A 27,543-nucleotide genomic window follows, 5' to 3' on the forward strand; every position below is an offset into this window, starting at 1 on the left:
AGCAGACCGGGCACATAGTTTGGGGAGTTTTCTAACAAATAGTATGTAAGAGGGGAAGCCTGAGTCTTTGAACACCACAGATCGAACACTGCAAATGGTAGGATGAGCATCAGAGTCCCGCTGAGGCCACTGAGACTTACTCTTCACACGAACTGTAGTGGTGCCGAGGATCTCCCTGAGGAGTGGCAGAAGCAGCTGCTCATCCCTTAAACTACACACGTGCACGACGTCTCAAGACTCCAGAGTTTACTTAGAGACGAGTAACTAGAGCACGGGAATTTGGAAGACAGTTTTTCTATAAACTCCCAGGAAAAACCAACACCAGCAGTGGCTGACGTGTGTGAGACGCTTCTTTATGTCAGATGCAGTGCTCTCATCGATATCCAACACACGTGTCTTTAATGCCTGGGACTATGGCGACACTCATTTAGATGAGGGAACTGTGGCATAGCGGGTTTTGTACCTCGGCTCACTTCACTGCAATCAGGTTTCTAAACCAGAACTCCCACCCGACAATGTGTGAGTCCAAAGTCCATGCTTCTATGTGCAGTGGCTCACGCCTGTAATCCCAGCACTTTGGGAGGTTAAGAACGGATCACTTAAGGCCAGGAGTTCGAGACCAGCCTGGCCAACATGGTGAAACCCATCTCTACTAAAAATACAACAATTAGCTGGGCATGGTGGTGCACGCCTGTAATCCTAGCAGCTCAGGAGGCTGAGGCAGGAGAATTTCTTGAGCCAGGGGAGGTGGAGGTTGCAGTGAGCCAAGATCGCACCACTGCACTTCAGCCTGGACCACAGAGCGAGACTCCATCTCAAAAAACATACAAAAAAGTTCATGCTTCTAACCATTAGCAATCATCCTATAACATATTCTCCTCAATGAAAAAGACTGAATCCAAGAAATCTCACCTATATCAGACTTTCTAAGTCACAGAGATTTATATAATAATTTTAAATGCATCTTTCACTTTCAGATCCAGTATATGAAGGAGGAGAGTGTGAGTCAGTGCCGTTCCTGGGCATCCGCTGGGAACTTCTCTGACCATCCTTCTGGCTCTCAGCAGTGGAGCTCATTGCTCAATTCATTCCAGTGTCCCAGAGGTCACAGTCTGCCCTCTGTCAGCTGGGCTGTCCTTGGTCCCTGGGCCTATCTCTTTGCTGCCCTCCCTGGGATCTTGCTGCTGGGGTAGCCCTGCTTCCCTTGCAACTTTCTTCTCTGCTGCTGGTGCCTTCCCCAGGGCTCTGTGTGGGCTTAGCTCTTTGCCATCACAAACCCATTTCTTCACTTCTCTCCCTCTCTCCTCTTTTCTTCCTGCTCTCTTAGCTGGGCCCCCTCCATCCTTTTATTTCCTGGTTGCACCTGTTGCTTCCACACCCTTAAAAACATACTCCATTTTCTCCCTAGGTGTATTGAAGTATAATTGACAAAGCTGCAGACATTTAAGGTGCACCACGGGCTGCTTTGATGTGTGTACTGTGAAATGATCACCACAATCAAGTTAGTGATCACTTCTCATCGTTATCTTTTTTGTGTATGGTAAGAACATTTAGGATCTACTCCCCTAGCGAGCTGCAAGTGTGCAATGCGGTTTTATTAACTACAGTCACCATGCTGCATGAGATCCTCAGAACTTATTTGTCCTATAACTGAAAGTCTGTGCCCTTTGACCTCATTTTCCTCCCCCCACCAATTCCCGGCAACCACCACTCATTTGACTCTGTTTCTATGATCAACATTTAGACTCCACATGTAAGTGAGATTACACAGTATTTGTCTTTCTCTGACTTGTTTCACTTAGCATAATGTCCTCATACATGTTGTTGCAAATGGCAGGATTTTCTTCTTTCTTAGGGCTGAATAATTTCCCATTGTTTGTATATACACCACATTTTCTTTATCCATTCACCCATGGACAGGTCCTTAGGCTGTTTCCATATTTACTCATTTCCTTTGTATGTATACCCAGAAGTGGGGTTGCTAGATCATATGGTAGTTGTAGTTGTAATGTTTTGAGGAAACTGCACAATTTTTTAGAATGTCTGTACCAATGTACACTCCCATCAACAGCTTACAAGGGCTCCCTTTTCTCCACATCCTCACTAACACTCGTTACCTTTTGACTTTTGGGTGATAGCCATCCTAACAGGTGTGAGGTGGTGTCTCATTGTGGTTTTAACTTGCATTTCCGTGATGATTAGTGATGTTGAACAACTTTTCATATGCCTGTTTGCCATTTGTATGTCTTCTTTGGAAAACTATTTTAGCCTTTTGCTCATTTTTTAACTGAATTGTGTGTGTGTGTGTGTGTGTGTGTGTGTGTGATGCTCTTAAGTTGTAAACAGAGTTCTTAATCTTTCCGTGTGCTTTAATCTCAGCACTTTAGCAACTGTCAAGAACAAAGTTCTTTCCAAAAAGTTCATCTCAAAGTTGGCCACTGACTCATAACAGGTAAAACCCAATGAGCATTTCCCTGAGCCTCAGTTTCTTCTTTTCTCATGTGAAACAGTGACGATAGTGCGTACCTCCCAGAGTTGTTGAGCCAGACTCAACAATTTACATGAAAGCACTGAGTGGATGCCAAATAAATGTGAGTTGTATAAAACAATTCTTGATGCTACAAAGCTTGCATTTCCAAACTATTGTCAAACTCCCACCTTGTTCAAGCCCCAATTAAAATACCATTTTCTCTAATTCATCTTTCCTGATCCTCTAAGAAACTTCCCTTCTCTGAGCAATGTATTATCATCTTCTGGAACTCCATCGCTTGAGATGATCGAAGAGTTTCTTTATTGTATAAGTTACTTCTGTGCATGTCTTTTGAAGGAATAAATAGATGCATTGATTATATCTCCCTTATAGCACTCCATCACCTTCTATCTTAAATTATAGTAAGTAGCGTTCCTGTCTTCCTGCACTAAACTGTAAGCTCTTTCAATGACTTCCTGGCTTATTTTCTCATCTTTTCCTCCACTCTAAACACATAGGAGGTCCTTGATGGATGTGTAATAAATGAATAAGCAAATGATGTGAAAATGCAAGTATCTTTTTTTAATATACAGTTACAATTTCGACATCCACAGTTGGGTCTGGCCACTCGTTATGTTTTACCCAGAACTTAGGTCTTTCTCATTCTCTACTTTCCCTATCAAGACCATCCTTTCAATACCAAACAAATTAGAAAGGACAGAGCAGCTAACTTACATTAACATACTAACAAATGGGACAACAGTCTTCACGGTCTGGAAGAGGAGAGCCGAGAACTCGTCATCGCCTGCTCAAGCCCATCTACCAGGAAGGCAAACTGCAGATACTGTGGGCCACTTGGCAGTGAGGAACTCATGGTTCCTAACTATATCTGTTTGTTGGGCAGATATAGTTTGGTGACAGTCTTAAAAATCATTTGTCACCTGTCATGACACTTGCCAGATGAAATTCTGATTTCCCAAGAGAATGCACTGACAAATTAATAATCCGACGTTTAAAGGGGTGATATTTCTCCATGTCAATCAACAAGGGGCCATTCTGTTTTGCTGACCAAATAAAATACTCTTTCACTCTCTGAGGGGTTAACTAGAGTGTATGCAGATTTCTCCAATGCTTTGCTTTTGATTGGAAATAGAAACATTTGAATTTCAAAGCAACACTTTTCCTAATTCCTACCAAACTCACAAGCTCTAGTGGTTGAGTGATCCCATTGGTAACAAATACTTAAAGGGCCAGAGTCACTCTGGGTCCTATCCTTAAGCTCCTGTTCTGTCCTCCTCTCAGGCCTTTTCTGCACCATGCAAATCCAACACCTCTTCTCACAGGCTGGGCTAAAGGCAGAAGACAATACCATGACTGAGGAGCCTGGGAATGAGGCAATTCATAAACGGAACATTCCCCAGGAAACATAATTTTATGATCATAATCTTTTTGTTCTTGATAGTTGCAAAATTAAATACCAGAGCCACAAAAGGTGAGGCACAGTGTTAACGGTATGTTTTCCTAATTCGATCTTCAAAGGAAGCACAAGCTTAGGGTTGAAAATCATTATGATGTAATATTATACCACATAGTAATACATAGATCCAATCATTTTACCAGATAACTATCAATATAAAGCACTGACAGGACATTTGGGACTTCGGGTCAACAGGAAGGTGAGTTTTCAAACTAAACTATGTTATTTATGGCTTTGATTGTCATTTGCTTTTATAACATGAGGGTGATTCTGCTCTTCTGCCAATAAATCTAAAAATTAATTTAAAATGTAGTCAAACTTCTTGGCACACGTTAGAAGGAAGACTTTTTTTAATTAAAAAAGCCATATTAATCATTATATAAATGAGTTATATTAGTCTTGTAAAATTAAATCTGTGGTGGAAAGGAAGTCAGTGAGTGATATAATCAGATTTCAGAACACATATCATATAAAAAGTTATGTTTCTAAATAAAGTGAGTGTGAAAGAATTCAGGATATATTATCAGTCATCTGAGTTATTGCCCTAAGAAAGCCCTTTTCCCAAAATAGATATGGTTTCTCTGACAAAGAAGATAAGTATGCCTTCTCATATTTTTATTATTTTCTTAACTGTCAGACATAACTCATGCGTAGTTAAGTTGTTCAAAAGGTTAAATTCTGAGGAAAAATTCTACAAGTGGTTTAAATGAGCCAAATCATTTTTGGTTGCGTCATGATTTCCTCTGTTGAAAAAGTCTCGATGACTTAAAAAGGGTTGCTTTGATATTTAGCTTAGTGTTTTATCCAAAAAGCACACTAACCAAAAACAAACAAAGAATCCATAACAAAACAAACATTTAAAGATACGTAGACCAGATTAGTTTTCTCATGATGAAAGTCACATGGAATTACGCACAGTTTACATTGCTTTCACCACGTCCCTTTCCTCGGGTGTAAATTTTATTTATTACAATAACCTGCTTGGCCTAGTTATTCACCCATCCTTCATTCAGTCTTGGTAGTGGACATGGCAAGATGATGGGTAAAAACACGTAAACAACACGGCTCTCCCATGGAGGTCACTTTCACATGGGAAGATTGGACACGTCAAAAAACTTCATTAACATGATATAAAAATAATACAATATGTAAAGTGGTATCAGAGCATCTAAGACAAAGTGATTAAATGTGACGTTTGTTAAATCCCACTCTGGGAAATAACTTAAGATTGCAGAAAATGTTTCTGAGAAATTCCAATGTAAATGTCCTTAAAAGTCCCTACTTTTTAGTATTTGGTATTGTAGATTTTGTGATTTTCCAGATTTTTCATTAAAAGTTAATATACATAAAACTCTTGGGATAGTAGCTAGTACAGAGTAAAATCTATGTAAATTATTATTATTATCAATATCCTTTGGAGTGAACAAATTGAACATTTTTTTGAATAATCTTTTGCATAGTTGATTGAAACTAGTTAATAGGTTTCTATTGTTTTCTTGAGTTAAATCAGAAGCAGATATTTTGATTGACTATATAAGGTCTTGCAGCTTCTATGGTTTTTTTAACTTGAAAAGATCTTCCCAGACTGATACCTCTTTCTATCTTGAACTCTCTGTTCAACTATATTCTAAAGCCTTAAAATAAAGATCTTCAATTTTACAACTCTGGATTTAAACTTTTCTTTCTTATTTTAAAAAAGAAAATTTTAACTCTTTAGGTTGATTATATTTCTTGATGAATGTGACGGTACCAAGAGGCTTTAAAAAAAGTAGAGATTAGAAATCAGTTTTTCTTCTCTTCTGAATTATTCACTATATGATGTGTGGCATTTGAGCTTTATCTGTGCTTCTGGTAATATTTCTGTCTTATATAATTATTAAAGTATAGTGCTTCTCACCAGGGAGACTATATATCTATATATTTTTAATAATAGCCTTTTAAAAATTTTCATGTGTTTTTTCTCCTCCTTTGTTTTATGATTTAAAAAAAAATCAGAAAAATGTCTGAATTGTCACTTTATCTCTAAATTCAAAGAGCATTTTCTAATCTTGTGTTAGCATGAGCACAACACTGGGGAAGATCTGATTGCTGTAAGCCATTCATTCATTCATCAAATACTGACTGAATAGGCAGTATGTTGACCTGTTTGCTGAGGGCCTGTCTGTTCCGGCTGCCATTCTAAAGCGAGTTGATTTTCCCTGTAACTTTTGTTCTGCAGAAGTAACCTGTACCTTTTTCCATTCTCTTGCCATTCACCACTTTCCTGACCTCCCTTTGCGTAAACTGGTTTAAGTCTGGTGCTCTAGGTACATCAAACAACACCGGTCTATTCACACTGTAGCAGAGCAACCAAGTAGTTACACCATTTTCATCTTAACTACTAGTAATACTATGCTATAGAAATTGTGAAACCTGGATTTTGAGATATTGAGCAAATTAAAACACATAGTATTTACTATAGTGCAAGAATACATCTGACAGGTTAAATGTACGTGTTTTGGAAAGCGCTCAAACCCTGCACCAGATGACACAGTTAGCACAAGAACAGCGGAGGTTATTGTTATCTAATCTCCTTTCCCTTGTTAACTTTAGCACAGAGAACTGAAATAATTAGGTGTAAAGGCATCTTGATAATCTACCAAGAAGGCTCACTTTAAGCAGCCGAGTGTCGCTTTCTTAAACTCTCATTGTTTGGTGGTATAAAGTGTAGGCCACCTGTATGAAGCATAAAGATCTGGTATTAAAAAGACCCAATGAGGCAGAAGTCACTGACTCCTCTCAATAGGTGCAAGAGGATTCTCCGTGCAGCCCAAGGCTTAATGAAGTGTGTCTCCGCCAGCCAGGCTGTGGCCTCTGTGGTGTCACCTCTTCAGAGGACTCAGTGCCTCCAAGAAGCTAGCTGTCCTCGGCGGGAAGTAAGTACAGGGATTCTGTTTACAGGAGACTAGCATGAACATTTCTACTAATAAATTTTCTCCAACATAGCTACAATCTCATTTGAATGTATTTTTTTTTTTTCTGTGCATTTAAAACACTTGCCATTCTTCACAGCATCCCATGCTTGTACTCTTTCTTATAGGATCTTCACAAGTGGCACAGCTCTTGGCTAGAAGCCTATTTTTGCTATAGTTCATTGGACTCCTTGCAGCTGATCCTTGCAGCTATATTAGTCTCGGAGGGATGCTGAATTGAATAGACCATCAGAAGATTTGGAACCTGACAGGTGTATGTTGCCCCTGTCCTCAAGTTCAACTATTCCAGAAAAAATGTACTAGGACAAGGAACCGGAAAAGAAGTATTATTTCTAATAATGGATTGGATGAACGCTCCCATGCAAAGCAGAGGATATAATTCATTATAAGATTTGTAATTTAAGCACTGGGAAAACATCTCAGAGGGAAGAGAGAAAAACTGAATTTCTAATTGAATTTTAAAAATCAAAAATTTAATAAGCAGGCAACAGTATAAATGAGCAGAAAAAAAAATCACTGAGACTTTCAACTAACGTTCTTTATTACAAATAAATTTCCCTAAATTATAATATGAATATATAAAGATAAATTAGAAACTATAATGAGAACATTACCAGGGCTTTTTGTTTTCTTTCTTTTTTGTTTTGTTTTTGTGTTTTTGAGGTGGGAAAGTTTTCTTTGAAAGTAAGACCCTTGATTGGATTCAGGAAAGTGAAAGCTTTCTGAATTTTTGATCAAATCATGCTTCTCGAAGGAACAGAATTTAGTGCTGAATTTATGCAAGCCTCACCTGTATAGGGAAGAGGAAACCACTGCTGTTTTTGGCCAAAATTCCTACTTGGTAAACTAGTAGATTTCAGTTTTGAAGGCCAGGGTGTAGTGAAGTGTGGTAGTGCTCCCTATGGATATATTACGCTGCAAAACACCAAAAGAAAAACCTGTCTTTGCTGGTTGCCTGTCATTTATTCAGCAAATATCATCTTAATTGAACTTAAGCTGAAATTCTTATTTGCCAATATTCAGAACTCAATAGTTACAGAAGGGTTTCCTTTTAACTACATGCACATCTTGAATTTTTCAGAAATAATACAGAAAAACATATTTTGAAAACATGTTTATCTGTATTTTTCCACTTGACAGTAGCAGTTTAGAATTTAATAAGCATATCCATAATTAAATTGTTAGTTTGAGGAACTTGCAGAAAGTTATCTAACACAATCATATATCACAACTCTTCTTTATAAAATCCAAGTGCAACTCATTTCATTACGCTATCAATGTAGTTAGACATAACTGAGGCCTTTAAAAACGTTGTGAGTGACTTAAAATAGAAAATGTTAGAAACAGTCCAGGCATATTACAAAACCATGGTTTCTGAAATCTAATTACTATATACAATTTAAAATAATTGATTAAACATGATTAGTCCTTAAGATGAATAGAACCAATTCCAACTTTAGCTATTATTTAATTATAGCATGCTGTACACTAAAATCAGCTGGAAGATAGCCAAAATAAAGCTTTAAAGGACAGCATGATAATTAAGAATTGCTATTTATCTTACTTTTATTGGAAAACTCAATGCTGGAATGAATGCCATAATGTCTAGAAATATGAATTTAAATAATTTCCTAAATATTTCACTTTCTCATTCTAAATATCAGGACATTTTAAACTTCCTCATCAGTTCTACTTTATATGCAAAAATTCATACAGTATTAATTAGAACTTTTGCTTTCAACACAGATATCTTAAAGACAAGGAATTACGTATAACTTCTTCATAAAATTATGGGTACATTTTTATTTTTGATTGTGGTAGCTTTTTCATAAGAAGGCTACTGAAATCAGGCTTATTTAAAAAATAATAATAATGTTATCTAATATGGAACAGAGGGTAGGAAGTATCTATAACCAAACCTATATCTATGTCAAGTGTGACACTAAGAGAATATTCGCTCCCTCACCCAGGTACTCAAGTTGTAGGGTAACATAACTAGTATAACATAACCAGTGATTTCCAGTCACCTTTTAGTTTATTTAGGAACATTAAAAGAAATGCTGCTATTGTAGACTTCGTTTCAATTATTTAATCTCTTTCCAGTTCACGACCTTTACTTTCTCCTGGTTTCAGCATGAAAAACAACTTCGTAAGTGTCTTACATTATAATCGGCTGCTAATCATCATCAATTCAGCATTAGTTCTAATAGTCTGATTCCACAACAAATTTGTAATAGGGATTTTTCTATACATTTTATAATAGCTATGGATAGAAAAATACTATTATCCATATACTAAAACATTCAAGTTGTTTTGTTTAAAACATACATTGTAAAATTTTCCCTCAGGAAATTTGGATCTATTATAGGACAGTTGTAGCTTTCATGAAATTGGGGTCCTGAAGTCATATTTTTAAAGCAGAAAAATGACAGCCTCATTGTTTTTCAAATGTTTTGAGTTTCTTTGATAAAAGGCAGTATTAGGACTTTATTTCTAGGTCAAGTGTATATTTACAGTAACTAACAGGAAAATATTGAAGTCTGAAGTTACCAGTACAATGTCTGAATGCCAAATTCTGGACATGGGACAAAGTACTTTAGAATTAGAGGCCAGGAAAGCTCTGGAAGGCTGTGAACAGAGACAAATGCAATATGGTGCAGTAGACAGAAAGTTAGAAGTAAGATTCAGATACAGCCAAACAGGGTGGGGGACAGTTTGTGGGGGGATGTCTGAGCTGGACTTGAAGGGCGTATGAAAGCAGCTGTCACTGCAGGGGAGATTTAAAGGAAATGACTCTTCAGGGGGCATTGCATTTGCAAAAAAAAAAAAAAAAGTCTGATACAGTGTGTTTTGGAAATTCCGGAATATTTGATATTGCCAGCAGAAGAGTTGGAAAGTGGCAGAAAATAAGAGTCTAAAAATAGCCATAAGCAAAGGTGCTAAGTCTTGAAAGATAGAGATTATGTCTCTGAATCTGGTTCTCATTGTTGAATTATTAACCATGTAGATGCGCTATGCAGAATTGAACTTAAAATGCTCATCTTTTTATAGCAAGTCATCTTAAAAGGATACAAACATAGGAAAGAAATTGCACAAGAATAAAGTGTGTGCCATTCTTCCCATGGGCTAAGGATCTTGTCTCACCTGGTGCCACCATCAAGGCAACAGACACAGCAGTCAGGTGTGCCCTGGATATTTCTACACCTCATTCTTCTAAAGGCTCCCCCAAGAAAAATTAATAGGAAATCAGGTGCTTGCTGCAGGTCTTTGCACTGTGTCAATTCTAAGGAATCCTCTGGCAATGCAAAGCTTTGAAGGAAATTAAACTGGAGAGAGATTTTCTCTACCTTTCATTCAGCTCATATAGAATCACTTACTTAGTTGATATTTTTACTCATAGAATTGGACTCAGAATTAAGTCTGTTCATTTAGTTTTCCTTTGAATGTTAAACATAACGAAGTACAAGGCCGTCATGTCACCATTTTATCCCCTATGACCCACATAGGCATACACTTATCATTAAACATTTGAACGTGGTTCGCTCCACTGAGATTCTTAGTCTGTATCTTTATAGTTTGACTATTTTGACATTTAGAACAAAAGTTTTGAAAACTATTTTCCTATGCTTTAGTACTCTCTTATCTTAGGACATACTAACATTGCTACATCTGTGAACCAGGTGGTTCATGCTCATATCTATCAGTGAAAATTATACTTAAAATTCTAAAGAGACTCTCGTGTCATCCAGATTTTTGAGGAAAAAGGTAGCAAATAAAAACAAACTTCTTAGAAGTAGATCTCAGTTACTACTTATTTTAAATTTCGTGGTAGATTCCATCTTTTGGAGACAGGGGTTTTATTCAAAGTTTTCAACCAAACATTTTTATTAAATAATTTCAATAGTATTATAAGTGATCTGACATTTTTGGTAACAAAACAACAAAATAACAAAAGAACTGACTTGGGTAAAGCTGAAATGTTTGCTGAAACAGAATCTGATCCTTACTTGGTCATTTCCTTACCAGGGATTTTGATTTGACTGACCAGTTTCAATCCACAGTAATAGCTTTGTTCCTAAGAGACTATAAATCAAGGAAATACTCACTACAAGGCAATTCCTCCTGCAATTCAGGGTCTGTGCTGTTATTATGAAGCAACTGACAGCAAACATTTGCTGCAAGTATGAGCGCACATTTGTATGAGGTGTGTGGTATTTTTGGTTTCACTCTCTCTGAAACCTATCTGCTTGTGAGAAAAATTGTGCAAGAAAAGAAGTTTTACTGCCACATACCTCAGCTGTCCTACAACTCAATGCACAGACTTCGCTTCCTTTCTTTCCTTGGATTCTGAGCCGGGGGAGCACAATAGGGGTCTTGTGCTCTGGGCCAGCAAGGCATGCAGATACTCGGGAAGGAGGTGTGAACAGCGTCCAATACCTACACTGTTTGCTTTACAACTACCCCAGCTAAATCAAACAGGACACCAGGACACTCAGTCCAGGGTAAGCAAGTACAAAATCCACTGGCTATTATGACCTACATAGAGAACAGCATTCTTTAATTTAAATGTGTACATAGGTGTGTTAAGAGTTAAATAAATCATTTACGAAGCTTAAAAAGAAATGCTTCACAATTTATGTGCCACTGCTTTTTCATGTAGTTCTCTGAATACAAGTCAAAGTCCAGGTCACAAAAGAATCCATTGTTCACAAGTGAGAAATGTTGTTGGCTGTGAAGACGGTTCAGAACAAGCTATCGTAGTCTGTTCAAACAGCAAACACTGGTTTTACACCCCAAAGCATATCGGTAATGTTTTTTATCTTCCAATTGCTAGAACCAAAATTCATTGAAACCACTCTATGTCTCTGATACTATTTTCTAGAAATGTGTGTGCCTTGTGTGTGCGTGTGTCTGTGTATGTTTGTTTGGTAAATCCAAATCACACAATCAATGTAAATCTTTCAGGCCAAGTTTTGCCCCAGTTATTTTTATGCTGTGCCTTCAAAAAGGTCAAAAAAGCTTACCTCTGTCAGTGTGGTGGGATGCCCAGGAAGCCCCTTCTCCGCCTCGGCCTCAGCGTGCAGACATATGCCCTGGGAGCCCACAATCTGTTAACAGGAAGCAGGTAAACCCGAGAGCGTCCGCCTGCGTTCCAGTCCAGTGCCCGTCCCAGCACACACCTGCTTTTTCAGACCTGCCGCTCATATGCTACAACCACGCACAGGACCAGCCTTAGCAGAGGGCAACACCCTCCGTTTGGATCCCTCGTTTTCAGGGTAAGCAGCTAGGGAGCTGCTGAGATAATATTGCAGGGAAAGCTTGCCTTCCCAAGACAAAAACCTGTGCTGCTGCCTGATAGCAGATACGCAGCATTATCACTCTGCATTCCACGTTCTCCAATCAGCTAATTGGAACAGCAGTCAACAGCCTGTCCAAACGGCAGCTTGCAGGCCTGCGTGGCTGTGATCATTGTATACTAACATGCCCATTGCTTCTCTCTTCCCTGAAGAGATGTATAAAAGAGGCTTCTTCCAGGGTGAAGCTCAGCAGAATATGCCACACTGTTTTCCATAAGTAAAATGGCTGGTCCTCTCAGCACTGCTGCAGACAGCTCATTGGGTTCCACTGGCTTTTCGTAGCCATAGCAACAACCAACAGACAGACTTAGCAAGCATGGCTGATCATGTGCCGCACACCCACACAGCTTGTTAATTTCTTTTCATCAAACTCATCATTTTTTTGAGGAGGGTAGCTTCTGCTATCTTTCTACACATTTCACCGATAGTGGAAGTGCTCTGATTTTTCCGCTCTCCGGAAGAACTCTTTTTTATATGAGCCAGGGCTGTGTATGAAATCGAGGAAGCGAAGCCCTATTAGTGGCTATCCAGGTTAATAACATGCAAATCACTTAAGAGACCCTAACTGGAAGCATTGTCAAACAAGCCCCGCCTTCCAGTCAGGGTGAGTGTGGAGAGCTGCAAATCGGACAGTTACACTTTTTGTTTTTAAATGATAATCTTAGAGCCATTTAATTGAAACAACACTCTGAGAATTGCTATAGAGGGTCAGAATAATAACTAAATCAGGTAGAATATTTTAATAAGATCTTTAAATATCCATTTACTTATGGCTCAACTTATCTGATTACTTTAAGATGCTTTTTATGCAATTTAAAATAGATTTTTAAAAAAATCCTATTGTTTCTGCTGCAGAAAATGATTCTTTAACTCAATCTCATTTGTAAATTAAAAATTCTTTTTAAAAACTCCGAACCTAATTAAAAATTCTTTGACTTTAAACATTGCCTTCAAGGCAAGAATAGTTTTACTTCCTTAGTAAGATGGATCACATTCCACCCGTTCATAAAATTTCACCCCCTCTGGGAATTGACGATGATTAATGTCATGAACAATTTCAATCTTCTACAAAACCCCCAGCCTTGTCTTCTTTTTCAGGACTGTCTCACCAGTCATATTCTATCTGATATATTTCCAAGGCACTGTCCCATTTATTTTTGTTTCTAGCAATCTGTTTGAAATAGTTATGTTAACACTTTGGACTTGTAAATACAGATGTTCTATTTGCTAAGTAGTCATTGATTTAGGATTCTGTTAGTATTGCGTTTCCCTACCCATGTTAACACTCCTGCCTTCAGTATTAATTCCCAAATTTTGGCTGCGTAGGAATCCTGTGGATGTAGATTTGGGGATGCCCGCTCTCCTTCCTCCCCAACCCGATTGACATTAGGTAGGTCTGGGCCACCCAGGGTCAGCATATCCATGCAAGACAAGTGGATGGTGCTTTCCTGCTCGGGAGAGTCCTCACCGCTTGCTTAGGATCGCCTCCATTCAGCCTACCTTTTTTCACGGAAGTTCCCTTCCCTGAAGTTATTTTGCATTTGCTGTTGCTGACCGTGCCCCCTGCCTTCACCCTCAGCCTCCCATTCTACTCTTCACTGCCCACATTTCAGAATCCTGAATTACATACCATTTTACGCTTCCTTGCCCTGCAGATGCTGCTACTATTAAAAAGCTTCTCAATCTGACTGTTCCTCGCCCCAGCACCTTTAACCTCCATCCCAATCTGCCTCCCCTTTTATCTTCCAACACCTGGCCCACACTGACCACCTCGCTAGTGACTCTCCCAGGTGGAGTCTGAGCGACCTCTTCTGTGCCTCCCCTGTACTGGGGTCCACCTCTGCTATTACAGGCCTTGTCACGCCCTGGGACTTCTTAGCAGTTCTCCTTTCATGTCTGACTCCCAGACTGCTCTGTCTACTCTCCGAAAGCCAATCTGGTCCATGTCTTCTTTGCCCTCCATGCTTGGAATATTCTAATTTCTCAATGCCTTTGAATGAGGACCTACAACACTGTATGAATAGGGACTGATGACTGGCTGGTGTGAAATCTGTGTTTTAATTCACTTTTCAATATCACCCATTTGTTGACTTATCACTTCAGAAGAACTTAAGTGATTTTGACAAAATGCTGGCATGTTACAAAAGGATATCAAGAAAACTCTAGGTGCATTTGATGTTTTAGGGTGGCTTTTCTTTTCATTGTATCTCTGAAAATGTCTTTATACCTTCACACTTAATTGATTGGTTGGCAAGGTATAAGAATCTCTGACCATGGCTCACACCTTTACTCCCAGCACTTTGGGAGGCTGAGGCAGGTGGATCACTTGAGCTCAGTATTTTGAGACTAGCCTGGGCAACAGACCCCATCTCTACAAAAAAAAAAAATCAAACAAACAAACAATTAGCCAGACATGGTGGTGCACGCCTGTGGTCCCAGCTACTCGGGAGGCTGAGGCAGGAGGATTGCTTGAGCCTGGGAGGTCAAGGCTGCAGTGAGCTGAGATCACGCTACTGCACTCCAGCTTGGCAACAGAGGGAGACTGTCTCTGTTTTTAGTAGCAAAACAAACAAACAAACAAATCTCTGAAGTCATTTTCCTTTGGAATTTCGAAGGCCTTCATCCTTTTTCTTGTATCTCCTCCTCCCCTATACCTCCAATTACTGCTCCTCCAAAGAGAACTGGAAATCCCCAGGCATCCCTGAACCAGAACTGGGAAGCCGGCAGGAACGGAGACGAATCCCTTTCCGCTCTTTGCCCCGTGGTATGTCTGTCGGCATCTCTACTGGTCTTCACACATCACTCTGCCGCAGCTCTGTGCTTCCAAAAGCTCTTGGCTCCTTTGCCTGCTCAAAGCCCCTCCCCTTGTAACTTGGTGCACTGAGGCCCATTGGCATTGCTCTGGCCTCAGGCCCTGCCTAGCCCGGGTCCCTGATGTTTATTCTCCTTCCGAACGTGTTTGTTTTAAAATGAGCTAAATACAGATTTCCAAGAGACAAATATGATTTTTCCAGCCCATCTTTCTGAGTCAAATGAGATCCCACCTATGTGGCCAGCAGCTTTATATGTGGGCTGCCCTGTGCCTTGGTCCAATCAGATATGACAAGGACACTTGGCATTATCTAGTTTTAAAATTTTGCTAACATAATAGGTGCAGAGTAATAGCTCACTATTGTTTTAATTTGTGTTTCTCTAATTACTGACAAATTGAACATCTTTTCATTTTCGATGGTTTTCGGGGTTCCCTCTTCTGTCAATTTTCTGTTCATAGCTTTTGCCTGTCTTCTCTATTGAGATTGCCTTAGTGTGAAATTTTAAACAACATGGTCATAAAGGTATTTTTCATATATTTAAACACTATAATTAAATTTGTGATATTATTGAAGGTTATTAAGACATCCACTGACATATAAAGGGAGCTCTATAATTCACAATGCTAGTTCTTTTGGTTTTTATTATGAAATGAAAATACAGAATGTGTGTGAAAATCTGCATTCAGAAATTATGTTCAGTATGAAAGCATAGAATACCACACCATAATATGATTTTCTAAAACAAATATTTGTTTAGAAGGATTTTCAAACAAAGACAATACTATCAGAGAATACATATACACACACATATATATGCTCTAATAGTATACACACACACACACACACACACATATAAATGGAGAGAGAGCGCTATCTATTTATCTAGCTTCTATTTTATGTTATTCCATATGCACACCTACACATCAATCAATCAATCTACCTATCTATCATTTGTCTATCATCTATGGAAGGCAAACACAAATGTGCAAAATGCTAACACCTGATGAATCTTAAGTGAGAATATTTTCAGTTTATTTCACTCTTATCTCCACTTTTCTATAAGTTTGATTGTTTTTTGTTTTCAAGATACAAAGTTTTAAAAAATGAAATACAATGAGAATAAAAATAGCATTTAGAACAGACACAGAGTTAAGGTTAAGATTACTTGATGGGGACATAACTATTTATCAGAGTTGAAACTAAAGAAGTTGATAAGTGATGGAGTAACTAAAGTGATTACTACTATTATTGTTATCATGAGGAGGCTAATTTGGTAGAGAGTATTGGAAACATTTTGCACTTTCTTGAAGTAAGTTTGCTATTTCCCTACATGTACTGCTTCCCTGTATTGTGTTCTTAAACCATTTATCCTCTGGTTCCTATTTTGAAACCCGTATTAGTCTGTTTCCTTAATTCAACAAAATCAACACTGCTTGAAGCACTAGGTTCTTCTCTGGTCACATCTGCTCCTGCAGACTCCACAGCTAGGACCCACCAAAGGATCTGGTCCCTGGCACAACAAAGAAACATGCTGTATGACTTCACTTAGAGACTGGAATTTAAGCATGGTTTGTTTATGAGGTAGCAAAGACTTTTATAAAGCTTAGATTGAATTTTCTAATTCCTAAAACAAATAAAATAGAATATCCCAAAGGTTATTCCTAAACCTTGCATATTTAGTTACTCTCACAACGATATGAACAATGTCAAAATAGAACATTGATGGGAAATGTGACAACTGACTTAGGAGGAGGATTGAAGTATCTCAATTAAGCAAATTGGATTTATTTCTATGATTCCAACAGCAAGAAATATACACTGGAAAGCAGACTGACCCACAGGCTACTTATCAAATGCCTTCATATCTCCTGAAGAAGTATGACCCTGATCAGTAGCCAGAATGATCTTTATAAATCAGAGGTGCCCAAAAGCAAAATAAACCCAGCAGAGTTGGGGGTTTTTGGAAATTCACTAGTCAAATGAATTTAAAATGAGAAAATGATTATAGAAGAACAAAACCTTGCCAGAGGGCAAATGATAGGAATGTAAACACCAGCAATACAAAACTGTTTAAAAAGCTGGAGAGAAAGCCAAACATATTAACACAAAAGTACTGTGTGTAGCCCATTAGCAGTTACTAGAACCCCCTAGAAGTTCTGTATACTCTCTAGGTTAAGAGGAACAAGGAAAATGTGGCAAGAGGTACAGGAAGAAGTTTCAGGTAGTCCTAAGTCTGGAGAGCTCGGTCTTCACTGGCTAATAATAACAACATTGTTTTAAATATTTCAGGTTTATCAAGCTTTGGGTTTGCAAATGACTATGACTGCAGCAGCTTACAGGAACTACTTTATCTTAAAATGTGTGTTAATATGTGCCAGTACGAGGTGGGGAAAAAATAATGGTGTTATCCAATAATAACAAAAGAAAAAAAAAAAAAAAACAGCCCACAATTAACCCCCTCCCACAACTCTGCAAACCAATCCCAAAACACAGATACATCTAGGTGTGGCTAAAGAAAAGTACTCCTGGCTTCTATTAAACCTGCAGTGTGCGAGATTCTGCAAGCAACACAGAAAAGACTGCACTTGCTCCCAAGGAATTTGACTGTTTATACTTCATAATGATAAGCTTAAAAAGCGACCTGGAAAGAGAGGGCTGGCTGCTTTCACGCTCCTGTGAGGGGCCATGCTTTGTTCTTGGAGAGGCACTCTGACCACATTAATAGAGTGTATCTCCCATGACCTTTCCCACTTAGCATTGTGTCCTGCGGCAGCAGTGGCCCCCAGGTACTTCCGGGCAACTTGCCACCAAACCCAGTACAGAAAAAGCACCGGGCTCTGCCGTCATGGCATTATTGAATTAGTAACGAAACACACCAGGCTCAGCAAACAAAACCTGGCAAGAAGGATTTTAAAACAAATGCTTCTGGTTTCACCTGAGCCACTGAAACAAATTACGAGGTGCTGGGTGAAACTGGGCAGCTTCTGTAAACTCTGAAGAGGCTCATGCTAAAGCTCTCAGCTGCCAAATGCGCAAATCTCAGAGAAGTGAAAATTAGAGGGTCACCTTGTGTCCTCTAGAAGAGCTTCTGAAGCACATGTTCAGTAAGATTCATTGATCAAGATAATAAGATGGGCCTGAGTGATGTATTAATACAATCAGGTACACGTTTTAGAATCCAATGGTCCAATACCAAGTGGAAAATATTGTTGAAAAACAAAAATCCCCAAATCCACACTGGAAATAGTAGATGCTCAGTTAAGGGTCTACCAGTGAGAGTATGCGCAGGTAGGAAAAATAAACTACGCGTGCTTGCAGAATATTGGCTGGGAGCTATAACCCAGAATGCTAATTATCTTACTAAGCCTACCCAGGTCAGAATTCAGTGCCTATGTGTTTGTTTCTTTGTTTGTTTTTGAGGCAGTGTCTCGCTGTGTCACCCAGGCTGGAGCACAGAGGCCCAATCTTGGCTCACTGCAATCTCCGCCTCCTGGGTTCAAGCGATTCTCCTGCCTCAGCCTCCCAAGTAGCTGGGATTACAGGGGCATGCCACAATGCCCAGCTAAGTTTTTGTGTTTTCAGTAGAAACAGAGTTTCACCGTGTTAGCCAGGATGGTCTTGATCTCCTGACCTTGTGATCCACCTGCCTCTCCCTCCCAAAGTGCTGGGATTACAGGCATGAGCCACCGCGCCCGGCCGCCTATGTTTTTAAAAGTCAGACTCTGGCATCCTAATTGCTGGATCAGTGCCTTGAACTGAGAACATTCTTCTGGACATTTCTGGCATCAAAGGAAGACAATTAACTTTAGAAACATTCCTTGTGAGAGGTCAGGAGATCGAGACCATCCTGGCTAACACGGTGAAACCCTGTCTCTACTAAAAATACAAAAAATTAGCTGGGCATGGTGGTGGGTGCCTGTAGTTCCAGCTACTCGGGAGGCTGAGGCAGGAGAATGGCTTGAACTTGGGAGGTGGAGCTTGCAGTGAGCCAAGATTGTGTCACTGCACTCCAGCCTGGGCGACAGAGCGAGACTCCGTCTCAAAAAAAAAAAAACAAAAAAAAAAACAAAGAAAAAAGAAAAAAGAAACATTCCTTGTGAGGTTTAAAGTAGCATGAAAAATCATTTCACAAACAACTTTCCTATCGGCATAAAGGTGGATTTAAAAAAATTGTCTGAGCTGATACCTGAGCTGCCTCTAGGACCCGTTATTCTCTTGGTGTGTGGACTCTTTCCTATATTTTTCCTTCATTAAAGACACGGTTTGCTTCCAACGATTGGAAATAAACCCAAGTTGTGTTTCAATTTTTGGTAACACATGAGAAAGTCTTATCACAAGATTAGGATTGGCTGCAGAGAAGAGAAAGCTCAAATAACAGGGCTTACACAAGACAGGTATATTTTTCTCTCACTTAAAGGAGTGAGAAATAAGGAGTTCAAGGCTAGTAGAAAACTGGCCTCATGATTATCAGGACTACAGCTCCTACCCTCTGTTCTGCCATCTTTTGAAACTGGTTTCTATCCTCAAGAATCATTGTAGCCCAGAATGGCTACTTGTGCTCCAGCCATCAGGTCCATGTTCCAGGCAAGAAAAGGAGATAGAGAGCCAAGGGGCACATTTTCCACTGGAGTTGACCTCTTTGAAAGAGCTTTTCCCCACCTCCCACCCAGCACTTCTGCTGATACCTCATTGCATCCTGAGTGATAAGTAAGTCACAAAAATGTGGTCTTTTCAGCTGGACGCCTAGTGGTCCCAGGTAAATCAGTGTTCTACCATTGAGAAACAAATTGATAATAGGGAGTGGATAGACAACAAGCTGCCTCTGCCAGCTCGTGTCAGCCTGGGTACAAAGAAAGTACTATCTCATTTCTTGACATTGTCAGTGAGCCTTTAGTCGTGGCTGGTTACCTGTCAGTGCAGGGATCACCCAGGCTGACTCGGTGGGTTGAGGAAGCACCCGTTCTTCATTCCTACATGGGGGTGTCCTCGTCTATCCAGCCACTGTGCTTATCTTCTCAGCACAGACTCAAAGCATTGCCATCTCTCCTTATACTGGTTTCATATCAGTATCTCAAACTATACTTGTTCATTCACTATGGAACAAATAAATAAATGGTGTGGATTCCAATATTCTGCAGTTTGTTAGCTGTGTGATATGCAAATTACCTAACCTCTTTGTGCTTCCGTTTCCTCATGAATAAGAAAGGATGATAATATTACCTAATTCTGAGGGTGGCTATGCCAATTAAATCATTTAATTAGTATAAAAGGGTATTAGATTTTTTTTGAATTTTGTATCTTTGATTTATGGTGCAGCACTGGGTGGGCACGGACCTCTGGGACCTTCTAATACTGTGGGAAACATCCGATGGACATAGACCAGAGCGTCAAAAAGCAACACAAATGCATGTATTGACCAAAAGAATGGTCTAGACGGTGAGGGGCAGCGGGCTTCGGCAAAGGAGAAGCAGGCGCTAGGGTCACCAGTGGGAACTTATCGCAGATTCCCCGGAACTTCACCTGGACAGCTCAAGGCTGCGTGAACAGTCGGCAGGAGAACTTTTCACTTCTGCCTCCTGCCTCCCTTCCTGGCTGATGTCCTCCCCTACCCTTTAATTTAAATTGGCACCAGTTTCCTATTCTCTCGGTAGCCCCAGTTCTTTCCCTCATTTAACATTTTCATAGAATCTAGTGGGGACTTTATTGACCAAGGGGCTGCCAGGGCAGGGCTGGCCTTCAGAGGAGGGGCGTGTTGTGCCCCAGTCCCGCACTGGGGAAGGAGTAGGGAGCTGAGGCCACAGAGGGACGGGGACAGCGGCCAGGGAGCAGCGCGCAGACACAGAGGGCCCTGCAGGGAAGCGCCTAGGGACGGAGGCCTTGCAGACAGCCTCTCCGCGGACACAGAGGGCCCTTTAAGAAAAGAGCCACCTTGTTCTTTCAGACTTCAGTAGCTGAGTCCTGGCAGTCCCGGGGCTTCACACGCTACACGGTTTTATCTACCTGTGCTTTTATTTACTTCATCTCTGTCTGTCCTGCGAGATTATAAACTGCAGGACAGCAGGGATCATTTGTGTTCTGTCTTCACCCTGTTTCCAGGGCTCAGCATCGTACCTGGGCTGTGGATACAGAAGTGCCGCACGAACAAACGGGTGGATGATGGGGCCACGTGAGTCCCAGGTGAACGAATTCTATCTGCCCCATTAAGGCCATCCCTTGATTCAATCCGACAAGCATTTCTTCAGCCTGAACTAACCCAAGAAGACCCGCATCCAGGGTCCGATTAAAGCACTGCCCACCTTCCGGGTGGGGGAAACGTGAGGGAATATCAAATAGTGATGTTCCAGTGTGATTTGCCCATGCCCAGGGAGCAAGGGGAGCAGAGAGAACAAACGAACAGTCCCGCGCCTCTCCAAGGGGCCCCACGCGAGCTGAGCCGAGTGGCTGAAGAGTAGGAGCTCGCGGCCTGGGAAGCCAGGGACAGGACTTCCAGGTGGAGGAGGTGGCAGCTGTGACCGCACAGAGACAGGGAGCAAAGGCAGTGCAGGGGAGACCGAGAGTGGAACGGCACTGAAGCCTGCGTTGCAGCAGGAAGCAGAGGTGAGGTGGACAGGGTAGATGGGTCACTCTTTCTCAAACACCTTGTTCTTCGTGGTAAGAACTTTGGACCTTATCTTCCTGGAAATAACAAACCAGTGAGTTGTTTTTTTGTTTGTTTCTTTTTTTGAGATGGAGTCTCACTCTGTCTCCTAGGCTGGAGTGCAGTGGCTTGATCTCCACTCACTGCAACCTCCACATCCTGGGTTCAAGGGATTCTCCTACCTCAGCCTCCCGAGTAGCTGGGATTACAGGCGTGCGCCACCACATCCAGCTAATTTTTGTAATTTTAGTAGAGACGGGGGGTTCACCATGTTAACCAGGCTGGTCTCGAACTCCTGACCTCAGGTGATCCGCCCGCCTCAGCCTTCCAAAGTGTTGGGATTACAGGCGTGAGCCACCACACCCAGTCCCACCATAGAGTTATAAAAAGAACACAGGCGTGACCATTCTTGCATTTTAGAAAACTAGCTCTAGGACCCATTTACCTGGGAAATACGTTTTAATGGAGTAATTCACATGGTTTGATGTTTTGGCCGCTTTTATCACTCGTCACTATCACGCAACATTTCTCAAACACCTTCGCCTGTGCAAGGTATTCATATTCGCTGCCCGAGGAGGTATCAACAAAATGAAGGACTCATAAATTATAAGACGTACCACTATCATGTTCCACTAAAAAGGAAAAAAACTGCTGCCATTGACATTGTAACACGATGTTATTTTTTAAGTCATTTGTTGGAAGAGATCTTTCAAATGTATTGAGATTAAATTTCATCCTCTATCACTCTGTATATAGAAAAAAGAAAGAAGTGAAATTAGCTGGTTACAGTATTCTTAAAATTCTTCACCTTCAGGGTTCAGCTCTTCTGAATGACATTCACATTTAGGGTTTGACAGTCATCCTTTATGTAGTGTTTCCCCAGTTGGGTGTGCATCAGGATCACCAGGAAAAGTGGTGGAAATGGAGGCCTGGGCCGTACACCGTTCCAACAAGCCTGGAGCTCTGTGTTCCTTGTTGGTAACCGAAAGATCCTGAGACCCCCAAAGAGGAGGAAATGCTGCCCAGCACATCAGGAGAGACGGCTCAGCAGCGCTTCCGAAGTGAGTGTCGGCTTCTGTTTTCAGTAGTTTTTGTATTCAGTGAGTTTTCACAGACGTGCATAGGACAAGGCTGGCACAACTGCCATGTGCCTGGCACAGACATTGTTTCTGGGATATTAGAAAAGAAATACGATGGGAACTTTAAAAAATATGCAAGAAGTAAAATTAATGATAATAACTTGACTTCTGTGATCAGGGACTAACTAAGTAGATTGTGGCACATCCACACCAGGGGAGACACTCAGTGTTGGAAAGTCATTATGTAGAATGATCTTTTCCACAGGCTGTTCCAGGACAGGCTGTTCTACAAGGGCACCACAGGCAAAACAAGGTTGGGAAATCCTGCAAACCATGCCCCTCGCCTAGAGTTTCAGAGTGTGCTCAGCATTCTGAAAGTTCTGAGAACGCTGGGAATATAGTGATTTTACGTTTTAACCTAGAATTTTCCAATTATGGCATTAAAGAAAAGGAAAATAAAAACTCAAGACCCCAGTTTATGATGCCAAAGGAAAAAATTAAACTGAAAGCTGAGTCATGCAGGAAGCTGCCTTTCCTTTTGTTCCTAAGCAGAAGCTACAGACAGAAGGTTCGATATCTCCACAGGTAGCTACTCTGTGTTCGCCTTATCTTATGTGAAGTGCCAAGTTACGGAGTGTCAGAGGGTTACGTATTGACTCTTCCCCTGCCTGCTCCTTTTCTCTTGCAACAAGTAGATTCAGTGACGTGACCACACCTTCCTTCTTTCCCTTCTAGCCCCCGTTTCCCCTTTAAATACTGAAGCCCTCAAAACCATCTTTGGAGAAAGGCATGCCTCCCAGGCATGGCCTTAACCTCGGCAAAATAAGCTTCTAAATTGATTGAGACCTATCTCAGACGTTTCTGGTTTACAATGTTCACATTATACTTTAAATAAACAGCAACAACAATAAGCCCATAAAAAGGTATGGTGGCACTATTCCATTTTTGTAAGTAAAATTTTGGATGTATAGTCATAGGAAAAAGACAGTGAGGAGGTACACTCAACAATAACAAAGCTTAATAATGAGGGCTTGAGTTACATATAAATTTTCTTTGGTTTACTTGTATATTCTTCCATGAATTGACACATTTTCTGAAAGAAAACAGTTATTAAAAATAGCAACAGTAAACTGACTTTATGAAAAGTCAAAGAAAGATTTGAGTTTTCCTGATATGTTCTGTGGAGGAAGCTTTGAGGAATATTAAAAAAACATTCAGTGAGAAGATGGAGACTTGTTTTATGAAACTTCTCAATTTCCATGAGACAGGAAAAAAGGTGTTATTAGTCACAAATTATAGTAAGAGCAAAGAAGAACGGAATAAATTCGGCATCATGTGTGATTTTTATTTGGTCTTTTTCAAGGCCATGCACGCATGAAACAGAACGTTTTAAATAAACAAGTCAGGCTGGTTTGTCTGTGGTTCAATATAAAGGCCCAGCAGAGAAGTCAGCTGATTGGATCTCAGGAATCTGTGAAGCTACTAAGAGAAGTCACCTTAAAGATAGCAGCTGATACCGTATCTCAGGGTAGGAAAACCTCTTACAAGTTAGGTCATCGTGGGCAACCTACTTAAATCTCAGGATCCTCATTTTTTGCATTAAAATGGCCACGCTTACTGCATTTGTTCCCTGGGGCTGTCATAGCAAAGTACCCCAAACTGGGTGGCTTCAAACAACAGACATTTTTCTCACAGTCCTGGAGGCCGGAAGTCAGCAGACGAGGTGTGGGCAGCGCCATGCTCTCTCCCAAGGCTCCGGGGAGGTGCCTTCCCTGCTTCTCACCAGCCCCTGGCTGCTGCCAGCAATCTTGGTGTTTCCTGACTGGGCTTGTGGCAGTGTAACCCCAATCTCCGCCTCCGTCTGCAAACACATCTTCCCCGTGTGTGTCTGTGTCCAGATTTCTCTTATCTTATATGGACAGGAGTCATTGAATGGGGGCCCACCTTAATCCCTATGACCCCATCTTGCCTTGTGACATCTGCAATGACCCTGTTTCCAAATAAGGTCACATTCACAAGTCCTGGGCCAGGACTTCAAAGTATCTTTGGAGAGGACGCAATTCAACCCATGGCAGTTACGGGGTTGCAGCTATTATGCTTTTTGAGAAAACACTGTGGCTCCCTGTGCAGTTGGGTCTGTGAAAAACCAACGCAGGGACAACTCAGCTGAACTCAATTCATACATCGAGGAATTCCCAGGGTGCTGGTGGAAAAGATCAATTAACCTGCATCTCTGGATGCTTTTTTTGCTTTGTTTTGTTTTTACTGAATTGGCAGAAAGAGTCCTCTGCTGGATTTAGAGTGAATCTACCATTATAAAGTTGAATCAACAACAACAAAAAGGGATAGGTGTAATATGTCGAAAAGATTCTACCAAATCTCCTCCAGACTGATTGCTCTTTTTAGAATCTTCCAGAGTAACATCTCCCAACCCACACTCTCATGCCAAAGCGCATCCTGGGCCCACATGGGTGGCAGGCAGGCTGATCCCTACACATGGTTTCTGAGATTGATCGGGGGCTTCCAGGCTCTCTTCAGCCATCAGTTTCTGAGAGGACCACATGCGTTTTCATTGCATCTCCAAATACAGGCATTGCTTCTTAATCAGGCTCTCCACGATTCTGCACCCTCCCCTGGGTGTAGGTCAGGCCCCGGCGGCAGCTTCAGACCACCAGTCATCTAAAGCAGTTATTGCAGCTTTCAAAGGCCTAAAATCTCAGAGAATTATTAGGCACATGGAGAACATCTTTATTTATTTGTTCACTTTGTTCTGTTTTTTTCTGTACCAAGTATCATTTATAATTTCAAAACAGTGTAATAACAGTCAATGTAATTTATTTAGCAGATTACTATGTGCCAGGCACTAGCTACAAATTTTAGAAATATTAAATCTGTTCCTTATAGAAAACCTGCCAAGCAGGAATTATTTTTATTTGACAGATGAGAAATTAGGCTTAAAAAATGTATGACTTCCAAGGTTAAAGAATCGCCTGATTTTAATACTATGTAGAATTTCTTACTTCAGCACTGTTTTAATGAATTGTCTGTAAATGTGGAAACTCCTGTTTGTTTTATTTGGATCAGATTCCTGAAAGTCGATCAGAAGGAAATGGTGATGTTCCCAGCATTTTTGTTATTTTTCTTTCTGCTATTGATCTAGGATAAATCATTTTGATCATTTTTGTGATAGTTCCTGTATCTCGGAATAATGGTATTATGTTTTTTGTTGTTCTCAGGTCCTGTGTACAGGCCTGTGGGAGGGGAGAACGCATTACCATGATCTAGAGGCTAGATGACTTGATTAGCAGCACTACCACTTGAAAATCTAACTACACAGTCGCTCCTGAGTTTAATGAAACAGTTGTTGTTTCCAGATGTTCTTTACATTGGGCCTAAGTCCACTGTGAAGAAAAGAAGAATGGTTTTGATTTTCTTGGTTGCAATGACCTAGTTGCTCAAGACTTCCTCACTCGGTGGCTATAGACTATCTTCACCTGAGACTCCTACGAAGTGAACCATCCCAGGTCACCCCGGGGAGTCTTTCTGTGGCTAAACAAGCTGGTCTGAAAGCATTTAGAGTCCGTAGCTTACCAAGCCAAACAAGAACTCCATTCAAGCAAAATCTAAGTGGAGAAGCATCATTTCAGTCAGCCACATTTTAATCAGCGACACCTCATCAAATGTGGACTCAGACAAAATATTTTAAAATTCATTTTGCCACATCAATGCATTTATATCGTAACCAACATCCCTCAGAGCTCACGTGCTCTGCAGAAGTAGGGGGATTTTCTCCTCAGTTTTTCTTCATATTGAGGACTAGGTGGAAACGTTGTCACTCAGAGTGGCCCCTCGGGCACCCTCACCTATCTGAGGTACCTACACTCATCAACCACTTCTACCTGTTATTCAGGCTACCCTGGTCTACGATCAACGCAAATCCAGGACCTGAGCAGAGCCTAGCAGCATGTCATGGAAATCTTTCTTGAGTTGTCTTATGAATCTTTTCATTTTTCTTTGCCCTGTGCATTATTCATAAACAAGTCATCCTGGTCTCTAAACAGAACAAGTTGGTCCTGGGAGCTGGTGAGGATATGCAAATGCACTGCAAGACGTACTTCAGGATATCTGAAATCATGATTACCTTGCAAAATCAGCACCATCAATGCATACTGTTTTTTTCTCTTTTTTTCCCCTGATCCACTGGGTCAGTAGGAAAAAAATGGAAGGGGAAGGGGCCAATGAAATCACACTAATTTATTCAACAAATGCTTTACTGACTTGTGATGTATACGGCACTGTCATCAGGTGAAATAACAGGAAAATGGGAATCAGAAGACAGGATTTACTGTAAAATTGATCCCTAATTATGTGACCATGAGCAAATTCCTGACTTTATGTCCCTCAGTTATTTTATTTGTAGATTGGGAGTGATTTAGGCCTCTGCCCAATCCAAGCTATTACGAGGATCAAATGAATCTTTTTACTTGCTAGTATAAAGGACAATGCAAATGAAATGCAGTGGTTTTCCTCCTCTACTGCTACCACTGTACCCCACCCCTGACTATATCATCATCATCACCTCCATCATCATCATCATCACCACCACCATCATCATCACCTCCATCATCATCATCACCACCATCATCATCATCACCACCTCCATCATCATCATCACCTCCATCATCATCACCTCCATCATCATCATCACCACCTCCACCATCATCATCATCACCACCAT

The 27,543-nt window shown here is 40.7% G+C and overlaps 1 protein-coding gene across 7 annotated transcripts in view; it reads right to left on the minus strand.

Annotated features, from left to right (window-relative positions):
- Window positions 1-27,543, minus strand: part of SORBS2 (sorbin and SH3 domain containing 2) — a 403,159-nt gene that overhangs the window by 225,837 nt on the left and 149,779 nt on the right. For 2 of the 7 annotated variants that reach the window (XM_012000195.1, XM_012000197.1), the window contains exon 1: window positions 11,944-12,776. The exons of 2 other annotated variants lie outside the window; for them this stretch is intronic. The gene's annotated coding sequence lies outside the window, so the exon portion shown is untranslated. Of the gene's footprint in view, window positions 1-11,025; window positions 11,169-11,211; window positions 11,379-11,943; window positions 12,777-13,224; window positions 13,402-27,543 lie in introns of those variants that run through there. 3 more of the 7 variants (XM_012000188.1, XM_012000194.1, XM_012000196.1) reach the window with 3 other exon arrangements.

The sequence above is a fragment of the Mandrillus leucophaeus genome, unplaced genomic scaffold (assembly GCF_000951045.1).
Source record: "Mandrillus leucophaeus isolate KB7577 unplaced genomic scaffold, Mleu.le_1.0 Scaffold62, whole genome shotgun sequence".
Lineage (NCBI taxonomy): Eukaryota > Metazoa > Chordata > Mammalia > Primates > Cercopithecidae > Mandrillus > Mandrillus leucophaeus.